We start from the raw sequence: 12,621 nt of genomic DNA on the forward strand, positions 1-12,621 counted from the left end.
CCATGTATAATGGCCGCATCATCACTCATGCAGCATCAGCTGGCTGGTGTGGCAGCTTGGGCAATCTATTTATTTTTTGAACAAAGCTTGGGCAATCTGGGACAGAGGCGTCAGAGGAGTATAATTGTCGGGGTATCTGTGACAATGACAGACAGGCAGCAAAGGGGAACAAGTACTGGGCTGGGTGTGAATGTGATTTGAGGTTTCATGTATTGTCAGTGCGTGTACATGCTCTTCTCCTTTTGCAGGGCACAGTCTTTTTCTTCCAACCCTCTTTTCACGGCCAAAAGATCTGCTGGTCGTGCGCACAGCAACAAGTCAAATCAGGTTGCTCCATTTTGTACCGTGTCTAAACAACACTATTATCTTAACTCACTAAAAACATTAGGGTTTAGGGTTTTTACACAATAAATACAATCATTTGACGACCGAATTAACTTCCCAATCAAGCGCGCACCCGAATCATGGGCGTGAAAGACAGGCGAAAGAATGTTGTCTTCCTTTTTTCTCACGAAAGAGAGATCCATATGGCAGTTTTCCAATGGGTGGGCTGGGACACAAAAACTGAAACCTCATTGCTAGTACTCGTGTAAGATTTTTTTTTTTTGAAACAAAGGTAAAAACTCTGCCTCATTCGATTAATAAAGGAGTTTTGGAGATTTAGTAATTTTTTGTAGACAGAAACTATGCAATGTAAAAATTGGCAACTACTAATAAACAAACCTGCCAAGAGAATGGACCTAAAGTTCAGAAACCGTAGCAATTCATGGGGCATAAGTAAGCACTGAAATTCTTAGTTTCATCTGAGGATGTCTTAAATACCATGGGGTGCATTCTGTAGCGTGGAACTGTGGAGGTGAAGAATATTTGCAAACATTTTTCAGAGAGCAGAGATAGCTCGTCAGTTGAAAACTTAATTTACCAACCGAGAATGCATTCTGAAGCATGGCAGCAAGCTGAGAGCTTTTTTTTGTTGGACAAACAGAGACCCATATAGGCAAACATTCCAAATTTAATTTGGTGTAAACATTACAAGACACATAGTAACAATTGTGAATTAACAAACCTGGCAAGAAAAGCTAAAAAAAATGAGACTTTTAACTATTCATTCATCGAGAATCAGTAAGCATGACAAGAGACGATGGCAGAATTCCAATCTTTCCAAGGGTCCTCTCACACGCATCTAGACATGTACGCCTGCATAAACACATCTCTTCCTGGTGCTTACCTTCATGTGATGCAGATCAATTCACTGGATGCATTTGTATACCGACTAACTGGCCTCTCTCTGAGATTTCCCACAACTTTATTGAACTGCCCTCTCATGCAAGCCGGAGCGATCAGACCCATGCGTGCAGTTCAAGAAAGCTGTGGAAGATCACAGGGAGGGCCATGCAATTCCGACGATCGGCAAGCAACTAAGCAAGGAAAGTGCCATGGATATCATTCATGGGGGATTCAGGGGAGAAGGAGCGACTGTGGGGGAAGGAGAGAGGAGAACAAGGGGCTGTTGCTTCTTTATAGCACCGAGATGAGGAGGAGGGCGGCATGGGGTTGGTGGAGAGGTTAAGGAACCCAATCCCAAGGAGAATATACATATGGGACCTATAGAAGAAAACCATTCTCCCTTTTATTCTTGCTTATTTTGGCACATCAATCCAAGCTTTCAAGAGCTTTGTGATGGGAAATGATCAGGTGGAAGTCACCTTTTACTGTGAAAGCTCCGTGTAGCAGAAGCTTTCGATAAACATGCAGACTGTAAACTAGAATACCATATCTGATCACATTCATGCGCATAAAAGGAAGAACTAACAAATGAATACTGAAAACTGTAGAAGGACATACATGGGAGGCCCTAGCTGGCGCTCGATCGCCAGATTTAAAGAGAGCGATCGGTTTCCGACAGTCCAATTAGGGAAAGCCGTGTTAGCAACTCTAAATCCGTATTTGAAAATTCAAAATGTTTTATCTCACAAACGACAACTCCGATTTAAGATCTGTTTTCACCAATAAATCCGTCTCGACGAGATCTTCAAAACTAGCACCCATGTTGATATGTTTCGAGAAACTTTTTTTCGGGCTAAAAGTTATCAACCCTCTCTATCTGAATAATCAACCCCTCCGTAATTGAGTGATCAACGGTAAATGTATAAAATTATCAACCTGGTGCAGGCTATTGAGGAAAAGTTCTGCATGCATGCACAAATAGACGAATCTGCTGATGTCAGCGGAATCTTTTTCAAATTTGTAAATTCAAAACATTTTAACTTTCAAACGATAACTCCAAATTAAGATTCGCTTTCACCAATAAATCCGTCTCGACGAGATCTTCAAAACTAGCACCCATGTTGATATGTTTCGAGAAACTTTTTTTCGGGCTAAAAGTTATCAACCATCTCTATCTGAATAATCAACCCCTCCGTACTTGAGTGATCAACGGTAAATGTATAAAATTATCAACCTTGTGCAAGCTATTGAGGGAAAGTTCTGCATGCATGCACAAATAGACGAAATCTGCTGATGTCAGCGAAATCTTTTCCAAATTTGAAAATTCAAGACGTTTTAACTTTCAAACGGCAACTTAAAATTAAGATTCGCTTTCACCAACAAATCCGTCTCGACGAGATCTTCAAAACTAGCACCCATGTTGATATGTTTCGAGAAACTTTTTTTCGGGCTAAGAGTTATCAACCCTGTTTGTTTGAATAATCAACCATCCGTATTTGAGTGATCAACCGTAAATGTATAAAATTATCAACCTCAAAGTTATTTTTATTTGAAACATTTTAGCGAATCTTTTTTAGTTTAGAAGCTATCAACCCGGTGTCCTGTTATTTATCAACAGTAAATATAAATAACTACCAACCCTAAAAATCTAATTTTATTTCGAATATTTGGCGACTCTTTTTAGTTTACAAGTTATCAACCCGGTGCCCCGTTATTTATCAATGGTAATTATAAATAACTACCAACCATAAAAAATATTTCATTTATAATATTTTAGCGAACATTTTTTAACTTTACAAGCTATCAACCTAGTGCCTCGTTATTTATCAACGGTAAATATAAATAAATAATAACTCTAAAAAATATTTCATTTAGAATATTTTAGCGAGTCTCTTTTAATTTACAAGCTATCAACCCGGTGACCCGCTATTTATCAATGATAAATATAAATAAATATCAACCCTAAAAATTTAATTTAATTTAAAATATGTAGGGACTTTCTTTTTTTGTTTACGAGCTATCAACCCGGTGCCCCGTTATTTATCAACGGTAAATTTAATTTAGAATATTTTAGCAACTTTTGTTAGCTTACAACTTAAAAAATAGTACTTAATTTGAGTAGCAAGTGGTAGTTCATTTGAGTTGCAAGTGGATCTTCCCACCCGTTATTTCCCCCTTAAAAACCACTAGCCCGAAAAAGGGAATTATAAAAATTAATCGAAAAAACATGAATTACCGTACAAAATAACAACATAAAGGGAATTGCAAAAAAAGAGAATTGTCAAAAGGGAATTGCAAATAAAGAGAACTGAGAGTCTGCCTCGTGCTGAAAAAAAGAGCGTGCATGCATGCAGAAACTTGTGAGAGCTAGCCTCATGATGAAAAGTTGGCTCATTAAATGCAAACCCATGAGATGGTTTATGCATGCATGTAGTGTGAACGCTCTTGGTTGTATGCAACATGCAAGTGGGAACATGAGCTGTTAGTGTGAACACACATCTGCATGTGAACGTAATTAAACACATGAGCTGTTAGTGTGAACACACATCTGCATGTGAACGTAATTAAACAGTACGAGACAAAAAAGGGAATTGATTCGCGCTTCCGCGCGAGCGCTCCGCGCCGACCAAAACTGATCGCTTGAGCAATCGATTGCCAAGGAGGGGATTCGGACATAAATGTTGTTTTTTTCTTTTCTGAGCTTCAAAGTGCAGTTGAGTTTGAACTTGAGCTTTTACATTCATATCTACTCAACTTTTACTCCGTCCCCTCATCTATAAAAGGCCACTAGATCAAAACGTTTCAAACCGTTAGATCAAAATTTCTCACCCAGGTCCCAGCCGTTAGATCAAACAGTTTAGAACTGTTAGATCGGCTTTTATGTCTAGATCGGCCTCAAATCGTACTTTTGCTTCACTAAGCAAAAAAAAAACACTTTACTTCACAGAAGCAAAAATAAAAACGGTTCAACTAACATACAAAAGAAAAAGACCCGTCTGACACGGACCTCGCGGGAGATCTCGTAGTAAAAAAATAAAATTATGCTATTGTAGCTAAATCGACCTCGTTGGAGCTGAAGACCTTGTAGCAAAAAAAATAGTAGAAAAACTGCAGAGCATTTGCAGCAAAAAAGATTTATACTATTGTAACATTCAACTGAAATCCGAGACCTCACCGGAGACTCGCCTAAGACCTCGAAGCAAAAGAATTGTACTAAAGTAGCAAAACAACAAAACAATTGTAGCAAACAAATTATACTGTTGCAGCATCACTGACTCCGGCGAGCACCGTCGCCGTCCATAACCGCCACCAAAACCGACTTCGGCGAGTAGCATCGTCATTCATGGCTAGCAGCATCACCGACTCCGGCTGGCAGCATCACCGTCCATGGCTGGTAACACCGTTGGCAACCGGTGATAGCATCCTGTCTCCACCAAGTAGCACCACCGCCCAACGCTTGCAACACGGTCCTCCATCGCTAGCAATACCAATGACCACCGGAAGTAGCCTCGCTGCCCTTCGCTTGAAGCATCATGGTTTCGGCTGGCAGCACCGCCGCTTATGTTTGGTAGCATTGCCATCCATCATTTGTGGCATTGTTGGCCACCGTTGGTAGCACTATGGACAACCACTTGCAGCATATTCCAACTTTGACTTGCCGGAGCGCTGCCACTTCTCGCATCCTCGCATCCGAGGGAGAGGTCCTCCGCATGGCGGCCTGACGGAGCTCATCAGCGGGCAAAGGGTAGAGGTCTCCCCGTGGGGGGGGGGGGGGGCACTCAGACATGCTTGTAGCCGCCAAAGCCGAGGGAGAGGTGGATCCGCCGTCACTCGCAACCACAGGAGAGCCGAGGGGGAGGGGCGCACGGTGTGGGTTCGAACAACACGTCGGGAGGCCGGTTCGCCCGAGGAGTTACTTAACTACGGCGGTGTGAGGCGCTAGGCAAGCAGGAGCAGACGATGGTAGGAAGCCGACGGCGAGGCTAAGTAGGGGAGTGCATGGATCGAGCCATGGAGGTGGCCGGATTTGAGGGAGGGCGACGAAGGGATAAGTGTGTGGTTCCATCTCGCGCGCTCCCATCTCCACCGAGTCGCCATGTCGAGTCCATCGTTTGAGCTCCACGATGCACATTACCGTGAGGGCCGAGCCACCGCCAACCATGTAGAACGCTCTGACATCACCATCTCCGTCTAGGCTTCACCCAACGGTGACCTCCCCGCAACGGCTAGGGTTAACAACATGACGCAAGGGTCCTCTCTATTTATGTTCCAGGCGGCAGCCCTAATAATTGAAGCTAAAACTTGTCACTGTAAACGAACTAAAACGGATATAGGAGTATTTCAAATCGATCGAAGATGCTAAACTCAGTTCTAATGCAGGATTTGTGTTGTACCGGATCGAATGCAGGATCGCGCGCCATCGAACGGAATATATTCCTCGTCGTCGTCGTGGCGTCCGTGGCGGATAGCCGAGCATGCGTGCGCCCTTGCGTTGCGTGTGCTAGCTCGTGGCGAAGATGCGGTGGCAGAACGCTGTCAGTCACCACTCACCAGTGAGTGCATCGGGAAGAAGCAAAGCCAATGAGCTGGACAGCCAGCCCGGCCGTATCAGACGGTGCGCCCTGGGCGGCCTGACCTCGCCCGACAGACACTGATCATTCCTCTGATCGAGTCTCTAACTTGTTACTTCGTTTCCACGCCAAATCCGATAGGCTGCCTGGTCCCGAGTTCCCACGCACGGCTTAGTAAGTTGGTGTGCATATTCAGAGTGTGCATATCCATGAAATCCAGAATCGTTGACGTTCATCGAGAAGATATCTAGTGCTACCACCTCTTTGCATGCTACCGTGCTACCGTACAAAAAAACGTATTTTATACGTGTCAAAAAATTATACGAAAAAATCATGAAGCATGTCCCTACAACATCCCAAAATTTCATATCCAAAATCGACATGGACACTGAGAAACAAAAAAGAGAAAATCAGCATGAATAGTGCTACCTAGTGTCACAAAAAGACAAATCAGAAAATGACACTATTCATGCTGATTTTCTCTTTTTTATTTCTCAGTGTCCATGTTGTTTTTGGATATGAAATTTTGGGATGTTGTAGGGACATGCTTCATGAGCACTCACAATTTTTCGTATAATTTTTTGACACGTATAAAATATGTTTTTTTGTACGGTAGCACCTAAAGAGGTGGTAGCACTAGATATGTTCTCGACGTTCATCGTCTCATTAAGCAGAGGTTCTTCTCTTTGTTCCTTTTCATACCCAGCACACCTTGGAATGTTTCTGAGGGAGTTTTGTTGCTCGCAAATAAGTTTCTCGTCTTCGCTGAGTTTTGGTGTGTCACAGGCTTTTCGTTCGTGGATAGCACGGTTTTTAAAGCTGTTAAAAAGTTGGCTCACAAGGCACACTGGATTTCTGCAATTCGAGCATGCATTGGCGAGCACAAGAATGGACCCTTCGTGGCTCTATGTGATAAACTACAGATATACCGTGTTGTATAGCTAACTAACTAGGAAGGTTAGATCTGATTAGATATGTTGTATGACGGTTGTCGGTTGTAAAGCCTTGGGCTGCAAGTTGATTAGCAATATAAATACATGCCGGACGTGACCCTTGGAGGCACGATCCTTACCCTACCAATACTTGCTTTTTGTCATGGTATCAGAGCCACAATCGGCCTTAATTCCCAGATCCCATCTACATACCCGCTGCATCTTCAACGATGGTGACCACGTCGGCCTTCAGCGATGCGACTTCAGCATCCAAGAGCAGCAGCAGCAGCTCCTCAAAGCTGTCCAACCCCAGGCTCGTCTTCGGGCCGAGTTCATCGTCATCATCATCATCCGCCGGGCCGTTCAACTTCGCCCCGCTGATCACCGTCAGGCTCAGCAACGACAACTACCTATACTGGCGTGCTCAGGTAACTCAAGTTCTTCGGAGTCATCTTCTTCTTGGCTTTGTGGATGGCAGCTTCCCCTGTCCACCGGCGGAGATCGACAACCCGAAGGTTGTGGATGATCCCAAGGCCCCTGCCCTCATCTACAACCCGGAGTACACTGCGTGGCATCAGCAGGATGCTGCGATCATCTCCGCCATCATGTCTACATCGACAGAACCGGTGCAGGGCTTGATCCTCTTCGCCACCACTGCCCAGGATGCATGGGCAGCGCTTGCCGCTAGCTTCTCCTCTCAATCGACTGCGAGGTTCATGGCTATACGTGGCCAACTTCAGGATCTGAAGAAACTCGACAGCACCATCACCAACTACTTCAACAAGGCGCAGGGTCTCGCCGACACGCTCACGTCAATCGGTGAGCCACTTCGCCCGCAGGAATTCATCGGCTACGTCCTCGCGGGCTTGGACGAAGATTACGACTCCGTCCACGCCGCCATCTCCAATCGGACTACTCCGATCACCATCCGCGAGCTGTACGCGCAACTCCTGGCTACGGAGCAGCGCATTGAGGCGCGCAAGTCGGAGCTCCATGGCGGTCGTGACTTCCACTCCGCCAACGCCACTGGATACTGTTGCTGCCAAAACCCACCGGCGGGCAGCGACGGGCAACACAGTAGAGCCGGGAACAACCTAGGGCTGCGGCTGGCCGAGGTCCCTCCGAGCGACGGCCCGCAAAGCCTTCTGGTACACACGTCCGATGCTGATGCAAGGGCGTGCCACCTGACCTATACCTGGTCAGGAAGGTGATGGAGATGCCTCGCTTAGTTTCCTGCATGGCATACACGTAAACATTAAATACGAGCCTCGATCGGCTCTCAGGTTATCCTGTGAATCGGCTCAAGGAGCCGATCCACCCATGATTCGTACGAGGTGCACGAATATATGGTGGTCCTGCTTGATCAAGATAAAGCTAATGAGATCTACGACGATCTGGGGTTTTCACCGCATAATCGGATCATCCTACTCACGATTGGGCCTCGCGGCCACGCACGGTGATCGTAAGCCGATCCTAGATAGGGCCTAAAAACCAACACGAGGTTGATCCCCGGAACATCCTGTCTAGGACTAGCAAACGACACCCTACGTGCCGCTGGATCCTCCAACCCTTTGTAAGGCCTAACTATTGCAGATATTAAACTAATCCTCGATGAACGAGGAGCGATCGTAACGGATCGGATCTACTAAATAAAGATCAAGCGGGGTGCCGCCCCACACACGAGATAGGTGTGAGGCGGCTAGATATGCAAGGGTTGCACTACGATAGCATGTTACGCGACGAACTATGCTACCCCTACCACCACTATGATAACTACGTTGCTCGCCATCAACAAGGCTTCAGTACGAGCAACGCATGAACAACGTGGAGCTTGTGCTGCCTAGATCGCAAGATGCGATCTAGGCAGCATGTTACTTACCGGTAGAAACCCTCGAGATGAAGGAGTTGGCGATGCGCCGAGATTGATTTGGTTGGTTGAACGTTGGTTGTTGTTTATTCCATAAACCCTAGATACATATTTATAGTCCTGGGGACTTTCTAATTCAGGCGTGCACCTAACCGTGCACGGGTGAAACTCTATCTTCTAATCTAAGATGTAATCTACTATAATACAGATACATGGGCAATCTAGCCCAACTTCGCATATAAGGCCGATTCACGTACTTCTTCAGTATATAATCTTAAAACCCATCTTGATCGCGGCCCACCTCTGACTTGGTCAAATTCCGGTGATAACACATGCCCCCCTGGTTTTGGAATTGATAATTCCAAAATCACTCTGTTTTTTCTTCGTCGGGTCATGTCATGGCAGAGCAGAACCGTCGCAGCATTCTTCAATCATAATGCCCTATCCTCTCCCCTTTCTGAAAAATTTGATAGCTTCAGCACTACTTCCTTAGAAAGCGCAAAGGCATTAAATCCCCATCAGGCTCCTCTTTATTTAAGCGTGCCGACTGACTCGTTTTTCATTCCCCTCCTTGGGTCTTGCTATCAGCACCAAAAAACCTTCTTCCTCCGCTGGGCACCCGCCGGCGAAGCGCCTCCGTGCTTGGGCAGTCAGTGAAGACGATGATGACGACGAGAAGGAAGAAGCTCCGGTCGAAGGTTGGGGCAGTGACGACGAGGAGTTCTCCGGAAGTAGCGTCGGCGGCAGCCACGACGCCGACGATGAGGGCGGCGAGGATTAGTGACATAAGATCCGTAATATGCGAGCAATCGGCTCTTCTTTTGTAAAAACTCTCCTTTATCAATGAAGAAGTATTTCCAGTCAACTCCTTCGCCGACTGTCAAAGTCAAATAATCTCCGAAAAGAGCCGATGGCATCGCACCGGTCTCTATAAAAACACGAGCAAGGTCGACCTAGCCGCCCCTCCAAACGGTAACTTGCAACCTTCATCTGAGAAAGCAAACTCAGATCCCCAAATTGCCGCTTTGCGGTTCCAACTCAAGACCGACCACATCACGAGATCTCAACCGCGCGCCCCAACTCCTTCAACGCATCCCATGGCGGAATCATCCAACATTGACGCCGCGGCTTCCAAGGTAATCCTCAACCTCCTCTCGCCATTCGACTTGACATGGGATTAATGGCAAACACCTGGATTAATGTTCCCTTCCGCTATTAATTTAGGTTTCAGACATTCTTCTGCCACATCCTTCTCTCGCAAATTCGATGTGCCTCGGTCCTCGTTCTTCCGAGAGCCCCGCCCTGTTAATTTCGTGCGAAGCTAACAGAATCCCCTTCGTGAGTCAGAACCTAGATCTGACTTCCTGGGCCGACTGCTTGCGAGCCTGGCCTAATCCTCCTGAGGGTTGGGTGGCATGGTACAGTAGAGTATCCAAAACCCATTATGCCACTTGGGAAACCATAGGGATAGCCGATGCCTTGTCATTGTCACTGTCTCCTCTTGAGAAGAATGAGAACATCCTGAAAACCATCGGCTACTTCTGCAGTGCGATGCACTGAATCGCTTCATGTTTGGTCATGGCCCTATGACACCGACCTGCTGGATGTGGCCATGATCACGAGCCTAGACATTGCATCCCCCAGCCCTTCGCATTCAAAGCGCCAAAAGTCCCTTTCACTCTTTCCTCTAAAAAGAGTGTACCAGTGGGCGCCTATCTCAATCGCTATATGAAAAACAAAGGCCCCGTGACGGAGAGGGAACACACGGCCTTCTGAACTTACGGTGGAGCACTTCATATTCTGTGGCCCATCACTTGCCCCCACCAAGAATTACCTCTCCCTGGCCTATGAACTTGCTAAAGGCACCCAACTCGGCCTAGGCAAACTGTTTCTTGGAGGTCTACCGATCCCTTCAACTGATGTCTGCCAAACTGTTCTCCCAAAAGACGATAAAGCGGCGGCCCCTGGTGGTTTATTCAGTTGTGGGCCCAACTATACTTCCAAAACCAAATCCCAGACTTCCCAACGCTGACCACCTGCACCTTTCCCGACGTTAATGGAAAGGAAATTCGATGCACCAGCTATGGCCAAGCCCTGTATGGTCTCCCAGGCAGCAGGCTGATCCCTAAGGAAACGACGAGGGTGGTTTAAGATTTTCTTCCAAGGTTTGGACAACCCCTGTTCCACCCTTATACCGAATCGGCAAATTTTGAAAACCCAGTCTCTTTCCGATTGGATGACTTTGCCGATGACGCCAGCACCCAGCATTTGTACTCCATCATGATTCGTCCTTGCTTCCTCCCCGTTGGCATGAGTACCTCGAACCGGATCATCAAGCCCGGCTATGAGTGTTATCAACCGGTAGTAGCAGCCCGACAGCTTGGTCTCGGACAGGTGCCTCCACACTTCTTCCTGCATCACCTGACAGCAAGTAGAGCTGAACTGCCTGACATCCTTACTGCTCAAAGGTGTTATACCTTCTTTGACGCTTTGGCCATTCCAATTCCCCGCGACCTCCGTTTCTCCTTCACTACCGACGGTTTCGAAACTTGGTGGTCCATGTGGAAGACCCACGTCTTCAGGAGGGCTCTAGGACATTCTTGAGAGAGCTTGATGCCGAGTATGACATCCCTGCAGACCAGGTACCATCACTTAAACATTTCTTGTAACCGTATTATGGTGATCGTCTGTGACCTGACTCTTTCTCCTGGCAGCAACAAGATGGTCCGGCTCCCACACAAGCCGACGGTTCCCCTTTTGTATTCCTTCCTTCGGCACCAGTGGTTCTCTTCTGCCAGAGCTCGCCACCCCTGAAGAAAGTCATAATGCAGAGTCAGCCAATTTCGCCGAAATCGGCTCCCAAGAGTAAAGCATCTTCGGGGCCAGCTGCCCCCCGAGCCTCGACTCAGGCGAGGGCGGCAGTGAGGAAGGTGGCTGCCAGGAAAACCCTGAAGCGTAAGGCTCCTGCCCAAGAAAGCCCACGTGTAAGTTGGTTCAGACCCTGTCCACATTTATCCACTTCCGAATCTTTTACAATACGCTCGTATTCTTTTCTACAGACTTCCACCGAAGAAACCTCTAGCAGGGCCGAAGAATCCAGTAAGGGGGACTCGAGCTCGGGCAATTCTGAGAGGTCCACCACCCAGAGCCAGACGGCTTCACCAGCGCCGGCTTGTAAGAAAAGGTCGATTCCTGAACCTCCTGCTCCCCAAGCCCCAACCAGATCGGGGTCACGCACGAAGCGCCGCTGCGTAAAAAGGGCTCGTAAGAACCCACGAGCCTCTCCATCAAGCCAAGAGGTCTCAAATGTAATTATCTCCCTGGTCACACTTCACGCTAACCCGTTGTCATTTGGATCGGCTAATCACTTCCTCCTGCAGACCGAAGAAACTTCTAGTGGAGACGTTGAGGAGGTACCGATGCCGTCCGCCACCCTGGACCTAGCCACCTCGACGATCGCGGCTGCCCAAGTGGCTGACCTATCCAAGTCCACAGAAAAGCCGATCGTCACTACATCGGCTGTTCCTCCTTCCTTGGGAGAGGTATGCCCCTCCTCCTTGGCTCCATCAATTTCTTCATTGCATGCCAAACTCACTTTGTTTGTCCTATCAGGGTTGTGATCTCTCGAACCTGCTGACGTTCGATCCAGAATCCATCGAGCCAACCTCTTCCAAGGCAAGTGGAGAGCCGAGCCCTAATACGGTCCATGGCCCACTCCAGCGTCTCAAAGACTTGCTTTCTTCCTCAACTGAGATCCTGATTGAAAATTCCGAGGAAGTCAAAGGCATCCTCGAGGATATCCAGCCCCATCTTCCTATGACACTGCAAGTGAAGCTCTGGCCCGCTGTTACCCTGTCGGTCTTTAAGTCAAGGGTGCAATCGGCTCGACAACGGATTACTCTTCGCCACTCCCAGCTTCCCCTGAGAGCCGATATTGCCGAAAAGTGTCGACGGCTCAACGAGAAGAAGGCTGCCCTGGACGCCAAGACGGACACTTCTGCCAATCGCGCCGAACTCGAGATCC

This window comes from Lolium perenne, chromosome 6, assembly GCF_019359855.2.
Source record: "Lolium perenne isolate Kyuss_39 chromosome 6, Kyuss_2.0, whole genome shotgun sequence".
NCBI lineage: Eukaryota > Viridiplantae > Streptophyta > Magnoliopsida > Poales > Poaceae > Lolium > Lolium perenne.